The 21,661-nt window shown below is 41.1% G+C and overlaps 1 pseudogene; it reads left to right on the top strand.

Moving 5' to 3' along the window:
- The first annotated feature begins 498 nt into the window (after positions 1–498).
- Positions 499–6,930, top strand: LOC144368959 (uncharacterized protein C2orf78 pseudogene; annotated as a pseudogene).
- The last annotated feature ends 14,731 nt before the right edge of the window (positions 6,931–21,661 follow it).

The raw sequence follows: 21,661 nt of genomic DNA, 5'->3' as shown, positions 1-21,661 counted from the left end.
TAACGGCATATGTTAATAGAGTAACGTATCACTATTACCTCTTATACTGTGAAGCATAATTTATAACATATTCATAATATTTTAATGAACATTTAAGAGGAACACAGAGATGATATCCCTAACACAAGAGCCTGGGGGAGGGGAGCCATGGGGTCAGCCCATTATGTCCCTCCTGCAGGGCTCACCTACCAGAACTGAGCCATTTACTTTCTATTATAACTTTCCTGTCACTTTCTCCACCCAATCAACTCTCTTGTCATTTCCCCCACCCAATCCCACCTTCTCCTTCGGAGTCTGACCACTCTATTGGCTACTTCATACCTTTAAACGGCCAGGTTTGTGACATCATTCTCCCACCAAACCTACTGCCACCTGCTAGAATCTTAGGCTTGCCATGTAGTTGTAAACAAATTTGAATCATTGCAAGTGACCAGTGACCAGTAACCAGTCATTAGAGTGGCCAGTAAACAGTGACCAGTGAACCCCATACTGGGAAACATGCATTCTCTAGCCTCAGCCACCCACACATCCTCTGGGGTGATCTCCTCATCCTTTGTATCTACAATTGATGTGACCTCTTCTCTGACCATGTCAGGTGAGTAAAGAAACTTTTTAAAGGTTTTCATTAGACTTTGACCTGCCTCAATTTACTAATGGAGTCAAAAGGGCTTAGAATAATAGGGGAAAGGATGGAACTAGAAATCTGGACACCTAATTTCATTTGGAATTTGACATGTACTAGGTATAGAACTGGACTATCTGACTCTCTCACAAAATCTGTTTCCTGATTTGCTACATGAGGATAACAGATTGCCCATGTTCTGGTCCCTTACTTTTCTTGCATCTTGAGGGGCATGTTTATAGAGAATGAAATCAGATTTCATGGTTGTATTGTTTCAACTGAAAGAGACAAAACCTAGGCAGGGTGGAAACCAAGAGGTTTCCTCTGTAACAGTTTCCCTTCACCAAGATTTCCACTTCAGTATTTCAAATTTAGTGCTGTTCATAAAAGGGACATTCACATATTTGGGAGTTTTCTGTTTCACCTAGGTGAAAAAAGAAATAGGGAGAGAGGAGCACGAGGACAGGGCTGTAAGGAGGCAGATGTTCTTGGGAAAGCAAGTTTGTGACTGTTTAAGCACACGGCAACAGGAACTCGGTGGAGGAAGAAAATATAAAAATAAAGGAGAAGAAAATGTTAGAATTATAGAGATGAAGAGAATGATGTTCTCGATGAAAAAGAGGTTGGTTAAGATGGATGTGGAAGAAAAGCAAAGATCTTATTTAAACCAACAGACAGCATAGAGTGAATCGTCCCAGAGGCTGGTTTAGAGAATGTTTAGCTTAACAGAACAGCAAGGAAACTAAGACTTCAACTAGGGTATCACTGGGGTAAGCAGGTTATCCGAAAAGTCACACTTGGCTGTTACACTTTTTCTATGACCTCTTTCAACACAGATGATGTTGACAGTTTGAACATGAACATGTTAGAAGTATGTTTTAGAAATGATTCTTCCTCCAAACATGCCAAGCAAAGTGGTTCTAGACAGAGATGGGGAAATGGCATTTTCCATGTCCTATTTTGTTCTGATTTTTAAACTACAGGGATATCTAAAAAATGTTTTGTCCAAACCTGCATCAGAAGGACACATTCCTTTCTGTGATATAAGCTGTCAAGGTGAAGCTGTTTTCCATCTTTACAACGTTTTCTTTTCCTAAAAAGACAATATAGAAATAGTCATTGATGATTTCTAAATTTAAGAACCAAAAGAAAGAACTATATAAGAATAAAAATTCAAGCTCCCATCTCTAATTCCGAGTTTATTTAAATAATTATGTGAAGACTTTTTGTTTTGTCTACATTTCAAATAATTGTTTGGGGCTGGGGTGTATTAATATAAAAGGGAGAAGAAAATGTCAGAAGAAAAGACAAAAATTGTTTTAAATTTGTTATTTTATTATACTGTGATGGTTTTCTCAGACTTTAGAAACAAGACTTTTCTCTAAATGTGATAATAAACTAGGCTTCTATGATTTTGTTAAAGCATTTTTTCTGTTTTTTTAATAACCAAAAGGATTATCAGAAAATGTATTTATATCAATTGAAATATCTACCTAGTGGAATTAATGCCTTTTATTTGGTGTTGGTAATCCCTAGAGGAAGAGAAACAAGAACAATAATGACTTTACACTTATTGTTTTTTTCTCTAGTATGTACAAAATTTCTTTCGTCCTTCCTTTTTTCCTCATTCCCTTCTTCTTTCCCTCACTCCCTCCATTTCTCTCTCCTTCCCTCCCTGCCTTGGTCCTTATGCCTCCCTTCCTTCCTCTCATTCATTCTTTCTTTCTTCTTTTCTTCTCTTCTCTCCAGTTCTGAGGATTGAACACAGGGTCTCATGCATGCTAGGCAAGCATGCTACACAAGCTATATCTCCAGGATATTTTATTTGTTTTCTCAGATAGGATCTTCCTGAATTGCCCACAGTGGCTATCAATTCCTGGTTTCCTGCAATCCCACTGCCTCAGGCTCCCGAGTGCTGGGACCAGAGGCCCAGCACAGCATGCCCAGATTCATCCAGGGTTTTAGCTTTAGTTTTCCCTTCTCCACGTGGCTACCCATCTGTTCTTTACTTTACTTCAATTTCTGTTCACTTTACTTCAAATTTGTGTTCACTTTACTTACAATTACACACATTTTTAGTATAGTTTCTCTGTCTATATGTACTGCTTGAGAATGCATTCAAACTCACCTTCAATTATGAGCTTTGTTTTGATTAACAATATTCACTAAAATCAAAGAGAAACATTCACTTTCATAATATTGTATGCATGATAACAGAAGTCATTTCTTAGCAAATTTCATATACATTCACTTTTGCTCATATCGATATGTTCATTATTATGTAGTCATTCCTTTTAGTTCTGAGCTGTTTTTGACTTTTGCTTCTATCTTTCCAGAACATACTGTAACTCCCTCCAAAGGAAACTTTTTGTAATATCTATTTATCAGTTGTAGTTCAAGACAATACTTTTATTTTATTTATTTTTACGTGGTGCTGAGGATTGAACCCAGGGCCTCACATGTGCTAACCCTAACGTTAGCCCCCTAATGCTGAGCCATAACCTCAGCCCTCACATGAATCTTATGTAATATGACGCTTTTATTTATGGATGAATTATCACTATTGTTATTGTTATAACCACACTAAAGATGAGTAACCTGAAGCTCAGAAACTTTCAATTTCTTTCAAGAAGCATTCCTTGAGAAACTGAATTTCAGGTAGTCATTTTCATGTAGGATCAGCAGTTAGGCTGAAAGAGGGCAAAGATTGACGCTTAAATTATCATTTGGATGGTAAACCTGAACTCTAGGAAATATCACGTGACCTGGAAAAACAAAAGGAGATACTAAAGATCACTGTGGTGATATCAGTACGATTTTCTATGAACAGGGGAAAACAAATTTCTCAATCTCCAGATTTCTGCTCTTTGCAACAAGAGTCCTGGCCAGGGAGAAACTTTCCATAATCTGTTGCTGATTTTGAACAAGTCAATCTCACTTCCCTGACCCTTGGTGTACTCATTTGCTAACTGGTAAGGTTGGGGTTTCCTCTGAGTTTGAAAATGCTTCAGTTCTAGGGCAAATTCATGAGTCAATACTAGGGCAGGCTCAAAGGAAAGGTAGGACAGGTAGAAGGATGCTTTTAGAGAACAAAGTGTGAAGCAGACCACTTGGGACTTCTGTGCCCAATTTGAGAGAAAAGGCAGGGAATCAGAAGAGTGCTTGCAGCCATCCTAAATGGAGTGACTTGGGGTCTCTCAATGATTATTGGAATGAGGGCCTTCCTGATTACTACAACATTAAGATGATATTGTTCCTCAAATATTGTAAGAATCTGCCTGTCTCATCAATATTTTCACCACCCTCTTCTTCCTACAGAACTTTTCCAAAATTCTTCTTTACATGGAAATGCTGATTCTCTGCAGCTGTCTCTTCCTGTGGTGACCAATGCAGCTTCCCTGACAGGAAGTGTCTGCAACTTCTCCAGAGCCTCTGCTCCAGCTGCCACTTCAGCATGGTTACTGCCCTCAACCTGTGGCACCTCCTTCCAGCCACTCATGGGCAGTGCCTACCTTTATCAACATGCTAGCACAGCCATGGTGTCTGGAGTTACTGGCCAGCACCAGACTCCCATGGCACCTGCCCCCTATCCAAGTATTTCTGAGTGGTATATCCCAGGAAGTGCTGAAAAGAGCTCATCCTCACTCAGGGACTTTAATATGACTGTCACTGACCAGAATACAGCAGATTCTTCCCTATCTATGACATTCCAGTATGACAAAACTTCCAAAGCCAATGTCATGATCCCTGGGTATCCACTACTATCTGGTAGGCTCGTCCAGGTGACACTACCTCAGATTCCAAATCAAGGACATTGCCTCTCACTACCCCACCAAGAAGGAAGCCAGGTCTACTACTATGATCAAAACTCTCTGGGGACTCTGCTCTCTGGAGAACATGACCCCTGCCTGCAATCCTATGGCTCTGTGCCATATGCAGGAAGTAGTGCCACTGCCCCTCAACCAGAAATGGTGACAGTGCTGAAGGAAGTTCAGCCCACAAATGTCCTACCATCAGTCCCTACACCTGTGACCTACTACTCTGTGTCCACTCAAAGCATAGAAAAAACACATTTTCAAGGTGAGTACAAACAGCAAAAAGGGGAAGGAATGAGATTACCATTCGAAAGGAGGGTCCAGTTTTCAGCTGGTAACTGTGGGTCCACACATCCCTAGAATTCAAGTGCTGAGATTTTAACCACAATCTTGTTCAGCAGTCCCCATTTTCAGACTCTGTAAGACAAGCATGCAGCACAGCGTAATGGCCACCCATGCATTTAAGAGACCTCTAGGAGCACACGGAAGGAAGCGGCTGTTCACTATTTTTGCACTCAGTCCAGCTACACAACCACACTATAAATACATTTCCCTAATTTTACTTTGGTTTAGAAAAATACATCAACACATATCAGGGTGTGACAGTTTAATTGTCCCTTAATTGACTGCAGGATTTAACCTCTGTATGTAGAGATGCTGTCCAAAGCAGGAGTCCAAAACCCCCGACCATTCACATTGATCTCATGAGCATCAGCTCCACCCTCTCCTAGGTCATGGTGTTAAGTGTTCTTACATTCTGGGGAGAGTGGAGAGAATTGAGAGGCCCCTATATGAGAGCGAGAGACTTCATGAAAGAGTTTTTCTGGGTTTCCCACAGAGGAGACAAGTGCTCTACCGGAAACCCATGCTGCCATGGTGATGAACCAGCCCAAAAGTAACACTTCAAGGGATCACCTGTAACTAATATGCAACTCTTAACAGATATCTGTCAGTGGTCCTTAAAAAGAGCTAATAGAAATGCTTTCTCCACAGTTGGTGGTTCCCCTGAAAGGTGTGGAGCTGGGAAGGGGGAGCATCCTACTTACCATCGTCCTTGATTCCTTTGCAGGGATGGAAACTTCCCTAGGGATGGAGGCTTCCTTGGGATTGCAACCTCCAAGTCAGACATTTTGTCTGCCACAGCCTCCAGAATTCTCATACATCTGCAATAACAGAAAAAGCCAGGGGCAGGAAATCACAAGTGCCTTAATGGGTCCTAGTGATCCAGTGAGGAACAGAAAACATAAAGCCTCAGAGTCTCCTCATGGAACTCCTCAGGCCAAAATGCAGCTAAGGGACCTAGAGTGTGCATTAGGAGGAGAAGTTGCTCACAGGGATGCAGACAGCAATAGGGCCAATGTGCACACGGCCAAGCACTGTAAGAGCAAAGCTCAGAAAGCTGCATCCAGCAGGAACAGCAAGGCTAAGGGCCATAAGCAAGAAAAGACCAAGAGACCCAGAGCAAACGACTCCAAGAAAGCCGAGGAGAGGAAGCAGCCAGGCAACAAAGTCGAGGCAGAAGACAAGCCAACGGTGCCCAAACTAAAGCGGAAGAGGAACCAACCTGAGCTTTGCCAAGAGTCCTTTAAAAAGCCTCGGAGCTGTCTCGGCATGCACATGTTGGAGTCGGTGCAGGTTTTCCACGCACTGGGGAAGAAGAATGATAAGAAAACTGGGCTCTCTTCCTCCCGGGCCCTGGGAAACTCAGGCAGTACCCAAGACAACCGTACATGCCCAGCTATGAAACCATGGCTGGTGGTTAAGGGTCCTGAGAAATCACAAGTCAAAGCCCAGAATCCAGATATCGGTGCTGAAGGAGAGGGTCCTGCTCCATCCATTGATGAGCCTCCACCACCTGGGAAGGTAAAATTGGTACCTTTGCCTTTTCTGACCCAGGAGAAACCTCCACCTCGACCAGCAATCAATAGGAGGCCACAGTCTCTGGCCTCACGGAGACCCACTGGGTCTTACCCTGCCCAGCCTGGCCCTGCTAGCTCAGCTCAACCCATGGCAGTCAACACATCCCAACCAGCTACTGCCAACCCATCTTGGATGCGTCCTGCCAAGCCAGCTCACCCCGTTTTGACTCATGCCATTCAGTCAGGTGTGAGTGCTTCTACCCAGCCTAGTGCCCCTCGGTCTGCTGCTTCTGGGCCTGCACCCTACAAAACATCATCTTGTACTTCTCTTCATTGGCAACCCGTTCCCAGGGTTGGGACCCAGCCCCAGTCACAACCACCCAAGCCTCAAAACCAATATCTCCTCCAAGACTTTGCCTTACAACCAATTCCATGGAGGAAACCTAATGTTCCTGGGCAAGTAGTATCAACTCCCATCACCAGACACCAGAGGCCAGAGCGGGAAGCCATGAAGAAGAAGGCTCAACAAGAGCGTGAGAATGCTGCCAAGTACACTGCTTTGGGGAGAGTGCAGGGTTTCCTTGAGAGGGAAAGAGAGATGGAGTTTTCTCGCTACTATGGCTACATAATGTAAGAGCTGCTAAGATCAGTGGTGCCACTTAGGGACCAAATAGTTTTCCACATGTATATAGATAGAGTGATACACATTTATTCTCAGATGCTTTCAACGTTTAATAAACTTATACAAATAAATGTAATATAATTCACTAATACATAATAAAGAGGCCTTCTGGTACCATTGTTAGAAAATAAAGAGGCCTTTGGGTCCTACATGGGTTCCAAATACTCTTCTCATATACACATAGATAGATAGATGAAAATTTTTTCAGAGTTGAAAAGGTAATATAGTTTAATAAAGAAATGCTATAGTATTGATAAGAGGGTAAGTAATAAAGAGGCTTTATATTGCCATTTGAATACCAAATAGTTTTCCACATATATATACAGAGAGGTACATAGATACAAAAGTGTTCACTTATACATGTTTAAGACTTAGTATACTTGAATAAAGAAATGTAATAGTATTCTTTGAGAGATAAGTAATAAAGATGCTTTCTGGTACTGCTTGGGCATCACATAGTTTTCCACATGTGTAGATACAAATTTTATAAATATGTAGATACAAAGATACAAATGAATTCATTCTAATATATTTTTAAAGTTTAGTCAAATTGAATAAAGAAACTCCATAGAATTGGTTAATAGATAATAAAGAGGCCTTGTGTTAGCACTTGGCTATCAAACATTTGTCCTCATAGACATATGAATATGTACTCATTCCAATATACTTTTCAAACTTAATAAAACTGAATAAAGAAATGTAATGGAATTGATTAATAGATAATAAACAGGAATTTTCAGTTTGAATGGCTGTTAAGTGTGGACTATTTTGGTAGTGGTGGGGATCACAGCCTGCATGAGAAGAAAGGAACTCAAATTTGGCCAGGATAATAGAAGTAAAGGCTAGGAATGGGGGAAAGAGGAAGGCATGTATTCCAGCACTAGGAAGGCAAAAAGAAGAGAGATGTATGGGTTTACTGGAAGAATCAGGAATTGGCAAAATGGCTGACCAGTAACACAATGTTTGAAACTAGGGATAAAATGATAAAATGTCAAGCAAGTTGAAAATGATAGGAGACGGGTTCAGGTTGACCAGAAGAAATGCAAAAATCCAATAAAAACCTCTCATGGAGAATGGCCTAGTTTTTGGTCTACCTGAAAGGCATTTTACAAAAGAAGATTCAGGGCACATCTCCACCAGGTTTGGGTCACTTAAGATCCTAGCTGGGAAAGGTGAATACAAAACACGGGAAATCTACCAGCGGTGGTAGAGGGTTCACAGTTACCCTGAGGGAAGCTGATAACCTGGGACTTGGCCAAGTGAACTCAGCAGCGTGGGGCCCACCCAGAACATGGCCTGGAATAAATCACCATTGACTCAACACCCATGCACCAGGGCAGCAGAGAGGCACTACTTGAATAAACCTTCACACACAAGGCCAGTATCACTCTGACAATTTACTAATGGTTGAGAAGCAAGGCCTCAATCTGAGGCTTGTGTCCTCAAGTCCTCAGTGTTGGCAACGGCCCCCAGCAGGCAGCCAACCTGGTTTTCAGAGCACAGCATAGAGATGTTGGGGTAGAGGGTGAAGGAGAGAGATCACACTTGAAAGGGGGTTAAATACTGAACTGAGAAGCCTGTCAGGTCCTCTTCCATTGATTCTGGTAAGCGCTGTCTTCAGCGACCATTGCCATGAACGGAAGCCCACAAGAAAAACATCACTCCTTGGCTTCCATCTCCACCCAATGCAAGCACAGTGCGCATGCACAAAGAGAAACCTGCCAACAGCTGCAGGATCCAGCAGCCCCAACAACTTTCACCCATTCCCTCAAAATTGCCAGTCACCATCTTCACCACTCTTCCCACAGGAGTCATCACCTTTTCCCTCATTTTGGAAACTTCCAGAGATATTTAACCCCAAAATGTATGTATCACAATTTGTTAAATTATCTGACCCACAGATTTGAAATGTAACCTCTATGACATATTAAATTCCTATGTGTATTTGCATTCTCCTTTGTAGGATTTGCCTGGCTTTCTTGCTTTTCCTATTTACCAGGTCTCTGGAATATTTTTCATCATGTGTTTCATTTTTTTTTAATTCAGTATTCTTTCTGAGAGTATCTATTACGTTCATTCATGTTTTCCCTTTTAGATTAGTCTTCTTTTGATTTCTACCATCTCCTCTAATGTCCATTTATGTTGTTCCTTTTTATTATGAAACATAAAACTCAACATTTAGACCATTTTTATGTGGATAACTCTATAGCATTAAGTAGATGCACGATGTTGATCGAGCATTATCCACTATCCAAATCCAAACTTCTCACCATCCCAAACAGAAAGCTATATACATGATATAATTTTCATTCCCCTCTCAGATTCTGTCCTATTTTGCATTGCGTGGCCTTCTGTCTTTTAGCTAGTTTTGAAAGAGTGGGCTACCATCTGATGTGCTTGGGGGGTTCTTTTCTGACTTGTTTTCGTCCTCTGAGAGGATGCTATTCTCCTTTTTCTTAGAATACCTGTATTTGGGATTTGGTTTCCTTCTTTTCTTGCTATGCACTTTGATGCAAAATTCATTTTCTTTGTAAAAGTATGGTTGAGGATAGAGTTTCTTATGTGATGGAACTGCAACTTCCACCTCTCCTTCGTCCATGTATTCTTCTTCCCTCCAGTTCTGTCCCTTCTCCATTCTCCCTTTGCTCTCCTCCTTCTCCTCCTCCTCTTCCTTCTTGAAGTATTAAAAACAGGTCGACTTATTTTCTAAAATTTTCTGGCTGTTTCCACAGGGAGGTTTATCCTTTGTGTCTATTGTTCCTCCCAGCGATTTCTCCTCTGGATGAGGCCTTTTCTGAAAAGGAGCGTTCTATGTTCATTTTTCAAGACACGTTAGGTTCTGGACAGCATCAGCCCTTCCGATATGAATGTGGAACATTTGTACTTACAGCTGCTCCTCAGTTTCCACAGAGAATTGCACCCAGGACCCCTCAAAGACACCAAATTCCATAGAGTTGAAGAGAGACTGCACACATTCAAATTATCTAAATCATCTCTAATTACTTATCATAACTACAATGTAAATGCTATGTAAATAGCTGTTGTACCATATTGATTATAAAACGTATAGTACACATTGTAGGACACCTACTGCACTCACTTTGGGGTTGGCCAGAACCCCTCTCAGTTTCAGCTGCTCTTCTCCTGCTGGCCCACAGTGCTTTGCAGGAATGCCTGCTGGAGCTTTCAAAGCCTCCTGTCTCCCATTTCCTCTGCTGCAAGGGCTGCTGCCAGGCAGGTCTGGTGCCTCCTGCTGGTGGTTTGCCCTATCCTCTTGTTCTGAGGTCCCTAGAAAACACTGTGTTCTCTACTTTTGTGGTAAATGCTACTCCAGGGTTTGGCTTTCTCTCATCTATTTCCATGGCCTCTAGGCCAAAGGTATCTTTTGTTTGGGAGAATCTCTTTGTTTTGGGAGACTCCAATCTGCACTGCTGCCTGCACCTTTCTGAAATCTTGATGGATAACATAATTATTTTAAATTGAGAACATTGCAGGTTTCAGTTCCCTGAAGCAGAGCTTCATTTCCCCCAAACTAGGTAACACACTGAGGCAGACTGTGAGTCCCCTGTAAAGACCATGGCACCTGGTGTCTTTGCTTGCTATGTTGGTGTTTGAGTGAGAAGCAATCTCAAGGTTCATGGGGGAGGGATATCTGGCCACAGAAAGAGGGAGTAGTCTGTAGGACAGGTGGAGAATGGGGACATGGCCTCTAGTCCAAATGTGTCTTTCTTTTCTTTGTATCTTCTTTCTGAACACATTTGAGAATGAGTCTCCTATTTGCTCTCCTTCCCTTGCGGGTGGGGGCGGGGTGTCCGGTCTATACACAGTTTCCTTGTCTTCCTTAGGATCATCTTTCCAGTTGTCCAGGCCAGAAACCTTTGACATTCTTTGACTCCTTTCTCTCTCTCCCAATGACACACTTGCAATTTTAGTAAATTTCATCTGCCCTCTCTTCACATCATATCTAGAACCTATGCACTTCTAACTCCATACCCCCATTTCTGCTCTAACATAATAATCCCTAACCATTTTCTGCCTTTCTCTATCCATCATAGGGGACATACACATTTTCCATAAAAAGATCAATAGATGGTAAATACATAACTGTTTGTGAGCCAGATTGTCTCTGTCTCCACAGCTCCACTCTGCACTTGTAGCATGAGCGTGGCCATGCAAAATAGGAGATCACATGGACATTAGCTGTGTTTTAATAAAACTTTATTCACAAAAACAGGCTGTACTGCTTCACAGACTCTGGCTCTGCCTATCCACTGCTATGCTCCCTTTCATTCCCTCCAGTCCAGACCCCCTGAGCCCACTTGATGTTCCAAGCCTAAAAAACACTCCTCACCTCTTTCAAGCCTCTTCTAAATTGTACCTTTCAATGAGGCTTTGTCTGAAACTGCAAACACCTCTCAGGGTTTTTCCCTTCCTTCCATCTGATTCCCTTCACCAGGGACCACATCTCCTGTGGTGTTGGGAACCTTTCAATACACTGTGTAATTTAATTCTATGTTGTCTTTATGATTTAGACTTTCCATAATCCCTTGGCCGTCAATTCCTAAAATGTAAGACCCTTGAGGGCACAAAATTTTCTCATATGTTGTTCATTTCCATGTGTCCCATGTCTTAAACAGTGTCTCAAAAATAAGAGCTGATCAGTACATGTTTGTTGAATGGCATACACCCAAAGGGCTTAAAACCAGCATACTATACTAATGCTGACACATTCATGTTTACAGCAGCTCAATTCATAATAGCTAAATGATGGGACCAACAGAGCCCTTTAACAGATGAATGGATAAAGAAAATGGGGTATCTATATACAATGGAATATTACTCAGTGATAAAGAAGAATGAAATCATGGCATTTGCCAGTCAATGGATGGAACTGGAGACTGTCATGCTAAGAGAAATAAGCCAATCTCCCAAAAGCCAAAGGCTGAATTTTCTGTGATACGCATAGATACTAACACAGAATGTTGGGGGATGGGGGGGTGAAGAGAAGAAGTTCATTGGATTAGAGAAAGAGGAATGTAGGGATGGAAGAAGGTGGGAATAGGAAAGGCACTAGAATGAATTGGACGTAGGTTTTCTGTGTTCATGTGTGAATACATGACCAGTTAACTGCACCACACAAACAACCACAAGAATGGGAAGTTAGGGATACCTGGGTTGGACAGCTGAACATTGGGACCAAGGGCTAAAGGTGAGAGACTGAAAACATGCAGACCACCCAGGCACTGCTTATTTCTCCAGCTCTGACCTGCTGTTGTACCAGGGGTCTAATCAGACCTCTGTCTGTCTCCCTCCTGAGTAGAACACAGGACTCATCTAAACAGCCTTTCTACACCAGCTCCTCTCCAGGTAGCCAGACAGAAGTTCCAGAACAGGACTGTCTCCTGGGACATTGACTCAGCAGACAAGTTCATTGGTGGCAGGGCTACCACTGTTGGTGTGATGAGATCAGAGACTGGTTTAAAATCGTGTTTAGAGAAATGATGTTTCTCTAAACTCCTCCCCCAAATCCAAACAAACACAAAAGAATGGAAAGTTATACTCCATGTATGCCTAATATGTCAAAATACACTCTACTATCATGTATAAACAAAATGATCAATAATTTAAAAAAAAAAAAACTTTTAAAATTAAAAATACAAAAATGTTACAGTGGTTGCTTATTAGCCACTTTATAAAGCCAGCTTGACCACTGGTATGGCAGTGACATCTAAATCAGAATCTAAATATGTGTCTGGCCAGGTTCACTTCACCTTGCCAAATTGTTATCTATCGGATCTCCATGATATGTGGAGGTTAGATCCTCACAGTCACCTTCCCCTCACCTTCCTGTGGCCTCCACCCGCCCCCACTCTCATTTTCTCCTCTCCCTGGGTTGGCATTGATCTCTGTCCCTGGTAGGAACCCATCTCTCAAGCAACAGCTCTTCTCCTATGCCTTTTAAGGCCATGGGCTCTTCTGTTTCATGGTCACCTTCCCTCTTCCTCTTTGTCTTGTGAGGCTCTGAGGGGTCACCCACTCATTCCTGCTTCTTTGACTCCACTCCAATCTGAGTGTGGGAGTATGCTGAGGTATACACCATTAAAGGATGTTCCTCTAAACTCCTCCCCCAAAACCAAAAAAACACAAAAGAATAGAAAGTCGTAGTCCATGTAAGCCTAATATGTCAAAATGCACTCTAATATCATGCATAAACAAAAAGAACAAATAAATTTTAAAAACTTTTAAAAATTATACATACAAAAAAGTTACACTTTTCTGCTTACTACCCATTTTATATAGTAAATGCGTAAACCAAGTAGAAAATGATAAAATCACTGACCTGAAGTACACCAAAGAACCCTAAGGTTTCTTATGGCATTTAACTCTTTTAGAAATTCTCAACCTTGAGATGAAACTTTTAACTGAAACAAAGATTTTGAATTACTTAATATAAATTATATAGCGCATAGCTAACTAGACATAAAAAAGGAACACAGTATTCATAAAATAAGACCAATCCATCAAGTACACATTTAATCATTAATTTTAACAGACACACATATTAAAGATCTTTCCACGCATGAGGAAAAACATGTTTTCCCAATCTGTCATTTCCTTGCTGACAGGAGATACCAGTCTTTAAAGAAACTATAGGTCGTGCTCCAAACCACAGATTACTCTTCATCTTATGGTTTTACATGTATGGTTTTACTGTCACCTTTTTCTTGAATGCCCACATTTTGTGGGCTTAATGCCCACCTCTTCAAAGGATATATCACCTCCCTTCTGAAGGGACAACATCATCAGGTAATCCCAATTCCATGTGAAAAAGAAGATAATTTACCTACAATAATAATGTACAGTTTAAAAATTGCAATGCATTTGTGTATTTACCTATATCTGAACCAGTTCATCCCATCTTTGTCTTCCCAAGTATCTACTTTTCAAATTCTGTCTTTTTATATTCCCAATGGGTTCACAGCAAACATCTTACCAGTGTGAACAATTTTCTTTAATACACATTCCATTTCTCCTTTCTGATAACCTCTGTTCCCTAGCAATGTTCTACATAGGCTGCTGGAGTGTTTCAATGCATGCAACCCACCTAAATCCTCCAAAAGATCTCGGTGAATTTTTTAAACATATTTATATTTGAGCCTAAGTGGACACAGTATCTTTATTTTATTTTTGTGTGGTTCTGAGGCTCAAACCCAGTGTCTCATGCATGCTAGAGAGCACTCTACCACTGAGCCACAACCTCAGCCCCCATGCTCAGCTTTTAAAATTATTTGTCCTTCTGATGGCTCTAAGTCAACATCTATGAAATCTATCAAAACAGGATGTGTTCGTTTTCATTGTAGATCCACTGACAAGTATAGATTCCCAAACATGATAGCTAATGAAGGCATCTAACCTTGAGGCTTTATGCTTCTACCAAGGACTGCCTTTTGACGAAAGCTTGGTCCCAGGTACATAATGGTTGGTTTAGCTTTGCACATCGTGGTTATCACCATAATTGGCTAGACCATCCATGGAACTGATTTGGGGCACAAGGAGACAACATTGACCTCAGTAATATGTGAGCAACCGGGAATATATATTGAATATACTGGGGTCCCAAAACAATCTCGGCATTGAAAAGGGAGCTGTAAGCAAGTCAGAAAATCTCCTGTCTTTCTGGACATCATATTCTAGTGGGCAATGAAAGACAATACACCAACCAAACCATATCAGAGAGAGGTAAGGACTATCAAGAAAACTGAAACAAGACCAACTGATACAGGGTAACTGGGTAGCTCCTTAGAATGGATGGACAGGGAAGTTCTCTCTGAGGAGGTGACATGAATGATAAGATGGTGAAGAGCACTACAAAAGCACCTCATGAGAGTAATCAGCTGGGCAAAGGTCTGGAGTGGAACTGCAGAAGTTCTGAGGGTGTGGCTGGAGAGTAGCAAGGAAGAAGGAAAGTGGGAGATGAGGACAGAGAGGCGACAGTGGATGAATCACTCTGCAATCTAGGTAAAGAGTATGAATCCTAATCCCAAGCCTCATGGGAGGTCATTGGAGGATTTTAGTATTTTCTCCAGATACCTAATACATGGAGAGGAAAATAGAAACAGGAGTAAAAGCTATTTGGAGCAACTAAGAAGTAGTTGACACTAATAAAATGTGACAGTTTTTCGTAGGACCTATGTACCATATGGATGCTTGAGGGTTTACAATCTTTAATCAAACTGAGAAGAGAATATGGAAGGACCTGAGTGATAGATAGTATGGTATGGTGAACCAAGATGAGTCTCAGTCATCCTGATCATTACAAAATGTAGCCATGGGGTTGTCCCCTAGGACAATAATCTCAGTATTAAAACAGATGATTTAGGTCGGGGATGACCTGATGCTATGTTATACCAAGGCTCTTTTGGTTCTTCAGACGACATTTTAGACTAGTTTTAGAGTGTATGATGATGCTGAGACTGCAAGATAGAATTAAGTGGAAGGAATTATGAAAACAAATTGTTATGAAGTCTGGGAACACGAGAGGCAAACAGCAGTTGAACCTGTATATTTCAGTATGTACAAATTATATTGCTCTCAATAGATGATCTTACCACATGCTATAAAGTTGGCTCTGGAATGTCCCATAAACATTTAGCCTCCAGCTTGGCACTAGTGGGAAAGGTGGAACCTTTAAGAGGTGGGGCTTAAACCAAGCACAATGTTGTATGTCTATAATCCCAGCTTTCTGAGAGGCTGAGCACAATGATCTCAGGTTCCAGGCTGGTCTGAGCACCTGAGCAAGACCCTGTCTCATAATAAGATTTTAAAACAGGAGCTGGTGAGGGCTCATAATCCCTAGTACTGGAAAAAAGGGTGGGGGGTGCCTAGTAGGATATCTTCTGGTCATTGAAGTTTGAGAGTTTCCAGTATTGAAGGGGACAATAGGGCCCAATACCTCCTCTTCACCACCCTTCTCTCTCTTTTCCATCCAGGTCGTGAGGTAAGGAACTTGTTCCACCATGAAATCCCTTTCATCATGTGCTGCTGCCTTGCCAACTCACTATGGACTGAATCATCCAAAGCGGTGAAACAAAAGAAATCCTTTCTCTTTTATAGGGTGATTATCTAAGGTGTTTGTTACAGTAACGGGAAGCTAACAATACACCACATTCCTCCTGGTTTTACACTTACTGCTTTTGAATGATGTCGATATGACAAACCTCCAAAACAGTGTGGCCTTTGAAGAAGATCAGGGGGAAGAAGGAAGAATACTAATAACATTGATCTGTCCCAATACATCCTTTACTAGTGACAAGACAATCCCTGGGAAGAAAGCAAACATCAAACAATGATAGGACAATCCCTGGAAAGGGCAAGCATTGATCCTTTCCCAATATATCCTTCTCTGTGGCAGTGCAATAGACCCTCCACTATTGCCCTGTAAAAACACTGCTTAGTTAAAAAAAAAAATTCTAATTTTCCAAACTTTTCCCTGAATGTCCATGTCCTATTACAGTCTTCAAACTCAAGTCACCTCCCAGGGTGTAACCTACATACATCCTGACTGCTCCTGTTATGGGTGGCCATTTTCTAACCAGAAAGTGTGTCCACCTGATGCCTGACTCCTCAGCTGAATGAAAGCTGCTGAATTCATGAGATCTGCACTTCTCCCCATCCCCGCCCAACTTGCTCCTTTTCTCAGTCACATGAAATGAACCATACAAGCTGGGAAGTGATCATTAAACATCTGTCACTCCTTTGGCCCTTTGAGGACAGGGGAACCCCCAGCCACAACTCACACAGCTACTGCTGAACCTTTAAAATGACTGCAACCCTACCTCCCTCCACACCCTACAAAAAGAGACCCTTGAGGCCCCCTAACTCCACTTTGACTCTCAATGACAGCATGTGACCCCAAAACAACCCCAGCCCTGGGCTAGGTTCTTGTGGCCTTATGTCACCAGTGCAAGGATCTGCATCAGATTGTCTATTGGCTTTCAAGGCATCTTCTTTCTGAACTCCTCCCCTCACCCTTGCCATCCTCTTCCCAATCCCTCCCCTCCCCAACACCCTACAGCCCTCTGGATAGGAGACCTCTTTGCCATTTTGTTCCCAGAGCCAACACTGGCTTTCACATTCTAGAGAGGTAACCCCGTGTCAGGTACCCACCAGATAGACACCCTGCCTAGAGACTCCACCTTTTGACTAGCCAGGACCCTGCAGTTCCCCATCATTGAGACTGGAGTGAGGACATTCTCCTCTTCTCCGGTGTAACAGTCCCATCCAGAATCCTTTGACATCATTTGGCTCCTATCTTTCTCTCCCAACTGCACACTCAGAATATTAGCAAATTCCAAATACCATTTGCGCTCTCTTCAAATTGCATCTAGAACCTATCTATTTCTGAGTACATCCCTTCATTTCTGCTCTCACATAACCCCTAACAATTTCCTGCCTGTCTCTATCCATGTTAGGGGTCACAACCACTTTGTGTATAAAATGCTGGGTAGATGTCAGTGTTTATGAGCCAGATTTTCTCTGTCTCTACAACTCCACTCTGCACTTGTAGAAAGAATGTGGCCATGAAAAATAGGTAATCACATGGACATTAGTTGTGTTCTAATAAAACTTTATTCACAAAAACAGGTTGCACTGCTTCACTGACTCTGGCTCTGCCTGATCTACTGCTATGATCCCTTCACTCACTGCACTCTAGACCTACTCAGCCCACTTGCTGTTTCATGGCTGGATTGCTCTTATCCTTTAAGACTTCTGTCAAATGGAATCTTTTCAATGAAGATTTCTCTGACTATTCTATTTGAAACTGCCATCACCTCATATTTTTTCTCCATTACTTGTGTCTGATTCCCTTCACTACAGCCCACTTCTCCTGTAGTGCTCTGAACTTCAAGTACATTATGTAATTTACTTCTTTGTTATCTTAATGGCTTATACTCTCCATCACTCCCTTGCCATCATTAAAATGTAACATACTCGAAGGTAAGAAAATTTTGATATATCATACATAGATGAGACATAATTTCTCAACTTTCTGAGTGTACATGTTATAAAATCATATTGGTCATGCAGTCACATGCCTTCTTCTTAAGGGACAACTTCATCAAGTAATTCCAACTCCAATTCACTTCCATGCACCCCATTTCTTAAACAGTGTCTAGAACATAGAGGTAATCAAGACATGTTTGTTGAATGCCTGAATAAAAGAACTTTTTGAAGGAGTATAAGTAGAGTGGCATGCAATTCTTTCTGCCTCAAAGAAAGTTATAGTGTTATCTCAGTCCTTGGCATATATCCAAAGGATCTAATATCAGCACACTATAGTGTCATGGCTACATCAATGTTTATAGAAGTTCAATTCACAATAACTAAGTTATGCAACCAACCTAGGTGCCCTTTAAAAAATGAAGGGGTAAAGAAAGTGTTGTATATAGGGCCATATAACTCACAATGGCATATAACTCAGCCATGAAAAAGAATGAAATTATGGCATAGGCCAGTAAATGGATGGAACTGGAGACTATCATGCTAAGTGAAGTAAGCCAATCTCCCCAAACCAAAGGCCAAATGTTCTCTCTGATATGCAGATCCCCAAACACAATGCCCGTTGGGAGAGGGAAGAATACAAGTTCATTGGATTAGATAAAGAGGAATGAAGGGATGGAAGAAGGTAGGAATAGCAGACAGTAGAATGAATCAGACAGAAATTTTCTATTTTCATATGTGAATACAAAACCAGTGTAACTCCACTTCACATACAACCACAAGAATGGGAAGTTATGATCCATGTATATATGTCACTAGCACACGCATGTAATCCCAGTGACTCAAGAGGCTGAGACAAGAGGATCACGATTCAAAGATAGACTCAGCAATGGAGAGATGCTAAGCAACTCAGTGAGACTCTGTCTCTAAATAAAGTACAACAATGGGATGGGGATGTGGCTAAGTGGTCAAGTGACACTAAGTTCAGTTTCTTCTACCCAGCCCCAAAATTACATTCTGCTATCACATATAACTAAAAAGAAGAAATAATTTTTTTTAAAAGTTAATAATTAGAAATACAAAAAAGCTATATAGTCTGCTTATAAGCCACTTTGTAAAATAATTGTGTAAACTAAATATAAAATCATAAATCCTTAACCTGAAGTGCACCAAAGGACCTAAAGTTTCTTATGTCATTTCACTCCTTTTGACATTCTCAACCTTGAGATGGGAACTGTTACATAAAATAAAGATTTTGAATTTTTTGAAACTAAATTGTATAATTCATTGCTAACTAGCCAGAAACAAAGGAACAAAATATGTCTAAAATACAACTGATTACTTATGTACACATTTAATTATTAATTCTAACAGACACACATATTAGAGATCTTTCCAGGCATGCATAAGAATATGTTTTCCAAACCTGTCATTTTTCTTGATGACAGGAGATACAGTCTTTAAAGAAACTATAGGTGGCGCTCCAAAGCACAGATTAATCTCCATGTTATGGTTTTTAAGTAGCTTTCTTTTTTTTTTTTAATTTTTTAGTTATTCATGACAGTAGAATGCATTTTTGCACTTTGACATATCACACAGAGAAGAGATATCATTTCTCATTTTTCTGAGAGGACATGTTATAAAATCATACTGGTCATGAAGTCACATGCCGTTATCTTCTTAAGGGACAACTTCATCAAGTAATTCCAACTCCAAGTAAAAAGACATAATTTGCATGCTACAATAATGTACAGCTTAAAAATTCCAATGCATTTGAGACACTTTCTTATATTTGAACCACATCGTCCCATCTTTCTCTTCCCAAGTATTTACTTTTCAACTTCTATCATTTTATATTCCCAATGGATTCACAGCAAACATATTACCAGGATGAACAATTCTTCAACAATTTCATTCCATTTCTGCTTTCAGAGAATCCCCATTCCCTAGCATTGTTCCACAAGGCTGCTGTAGGATTGCAATACATGCAACTCACCTAGCAATCTCCGGAGGAATTTCCTCAACTTTAAAGTTATTTGTCCTTATGAGAGCTCTGAACCCTCATTGATGGAAGCCACAAAACAACAGGAACTGTATTTTTCATTGTAGATCCATTGGCTAACATGGACTCATGACCATGATAGCTAATGAAGGCATCTAGCCTTGAGGCATTATGCTTCTGCCTCTGACTGCCTTGTGCAGAAGACTTGGACTCAAGAACCTACCAGTTGGTTTCTCATTGTGTATCTTGATTATCACCAAACTTAGCTAGGCCTTCCATAAAATTGATTTTAGGCACAGTGAGACAACATTTATATCATATATATATGTGAACGACCAGGAATATGTATTGAATATCCACTGGGGTCACAAAAGAACATAGGTGCTGAGAAGGGAGCTGTAAGCAAGTCAGAAAATCTCCTGTCTTTCTGGACATCATATTCTATTATGAAATGAAAGACAATAAACCCAAAGCATATCAGAGAGAGAGATAAGGACTATCAAGAAAACTGAAACAAGACCAACTGATACAGGGTAACTGGGTACCTCCTTAGAATGGATAGACAGAGAAGTTCTCTGTGAGGAGGTGACATGAATGATAAGATGAAACCAGCCAAGTGAAGAGCACTACTAAAGCACCTCATGAGAGTAATCAGCTGGGCAAAGGTCTGGAGTGGAACTGCAGATGTTCTGATGGTGTGGCTGGAGAGTAGCAAGGAAGAAAGAAAATGGGAGATGAGGTCAGAGGGGCCACAGTGGCTGAATCACTCTGCAAACTAGGATAACTCATAATCCCCAGTACTGCAAAAAAGAGTATGAATTCTAATTCCAAGCCTCATGGGAGGTCACTGGAGGATTTGGGGTATTTTTACCAGATACCTAATACATGGAGAGGAAAATAGAGATAGGAGTAAGGAATATTTAAAGCAACTATGAAGTAGTAGACACTAATAAAATGTGACAGTTCTGGATAAGACCTATGTACCATATGGATGCGTGAGGGTTTCCAATCTTTAATAAAACTGAGAGGAGAATGTGGAAGGACCTCAATGACAGATAGTATTGTAAGGTGAACCAATATGAGTCCCAGTCTTTCTGATCAGTACAAATGTAAGGATGGGGATGCCCTTGGGACAATAACCTCAGTATAAAAAGTGAGGGTTTAGGTCAGGGGAGGACTTAATGCTAAGGTCCAGAGTGTTGGACCTAGACTCCTTAAATTCTTCCGACCACACTTCAGACTAGTTTTAGAGGGTATGATGATGCTGAGACTGCAAGCGAGATGGAATGATGAAAACAAATTTTTATGAAGCTTGGAAACAGGAGAGGCAAACAGCAGTTGAACCTGCATATTTCAGTATGTATAAATTATATTGCTCTCAATAATGATCTTACCACATGCTATAACGTTGGATCTAGAATGTCCCATAGAGGTTTAGTCTCCAGCTTGGCACTACTGGGAAATGGTGGAACCTTTAAGAGATGGGGCCTTAACCAGGCACAATGTTGTATGTCTAAAATCCCAGCTACCTGGGAGGCTGAGCATAATGATCTCAGGATCCAGACTGGCCTGAGCACCTGAGAAAAACAATATCTCAAAAATAAGATTTTAAAAGAGAAACTGGTGATAACTCATAATCGCCAGTACCGGAAAAAAGGGCGGGGTGCCTAGTAGGATATC

The sequence above is a fragment of the Ictidomys tridecemlineatus genome, chromosome 12, assembly GCF_052094955.1.
Source record: "Ictidomys tridecemlineatus isolate mIctTri1 chromosome 12, mIctTri1.hap1, whole genome shotgun sequence".
Lineage (NCBI taxonomy): Eukaryota > Metazoa > Chordata > Mammalia > Rodentia > Sciuridae > Ictidomys > Ictidomys tridecemlineatus.
The sequence above is the reverse complement of the archived record's forward strand: the minus strand, read 5'-3'. Positions and strand labels throughout refer to the sequence as shown.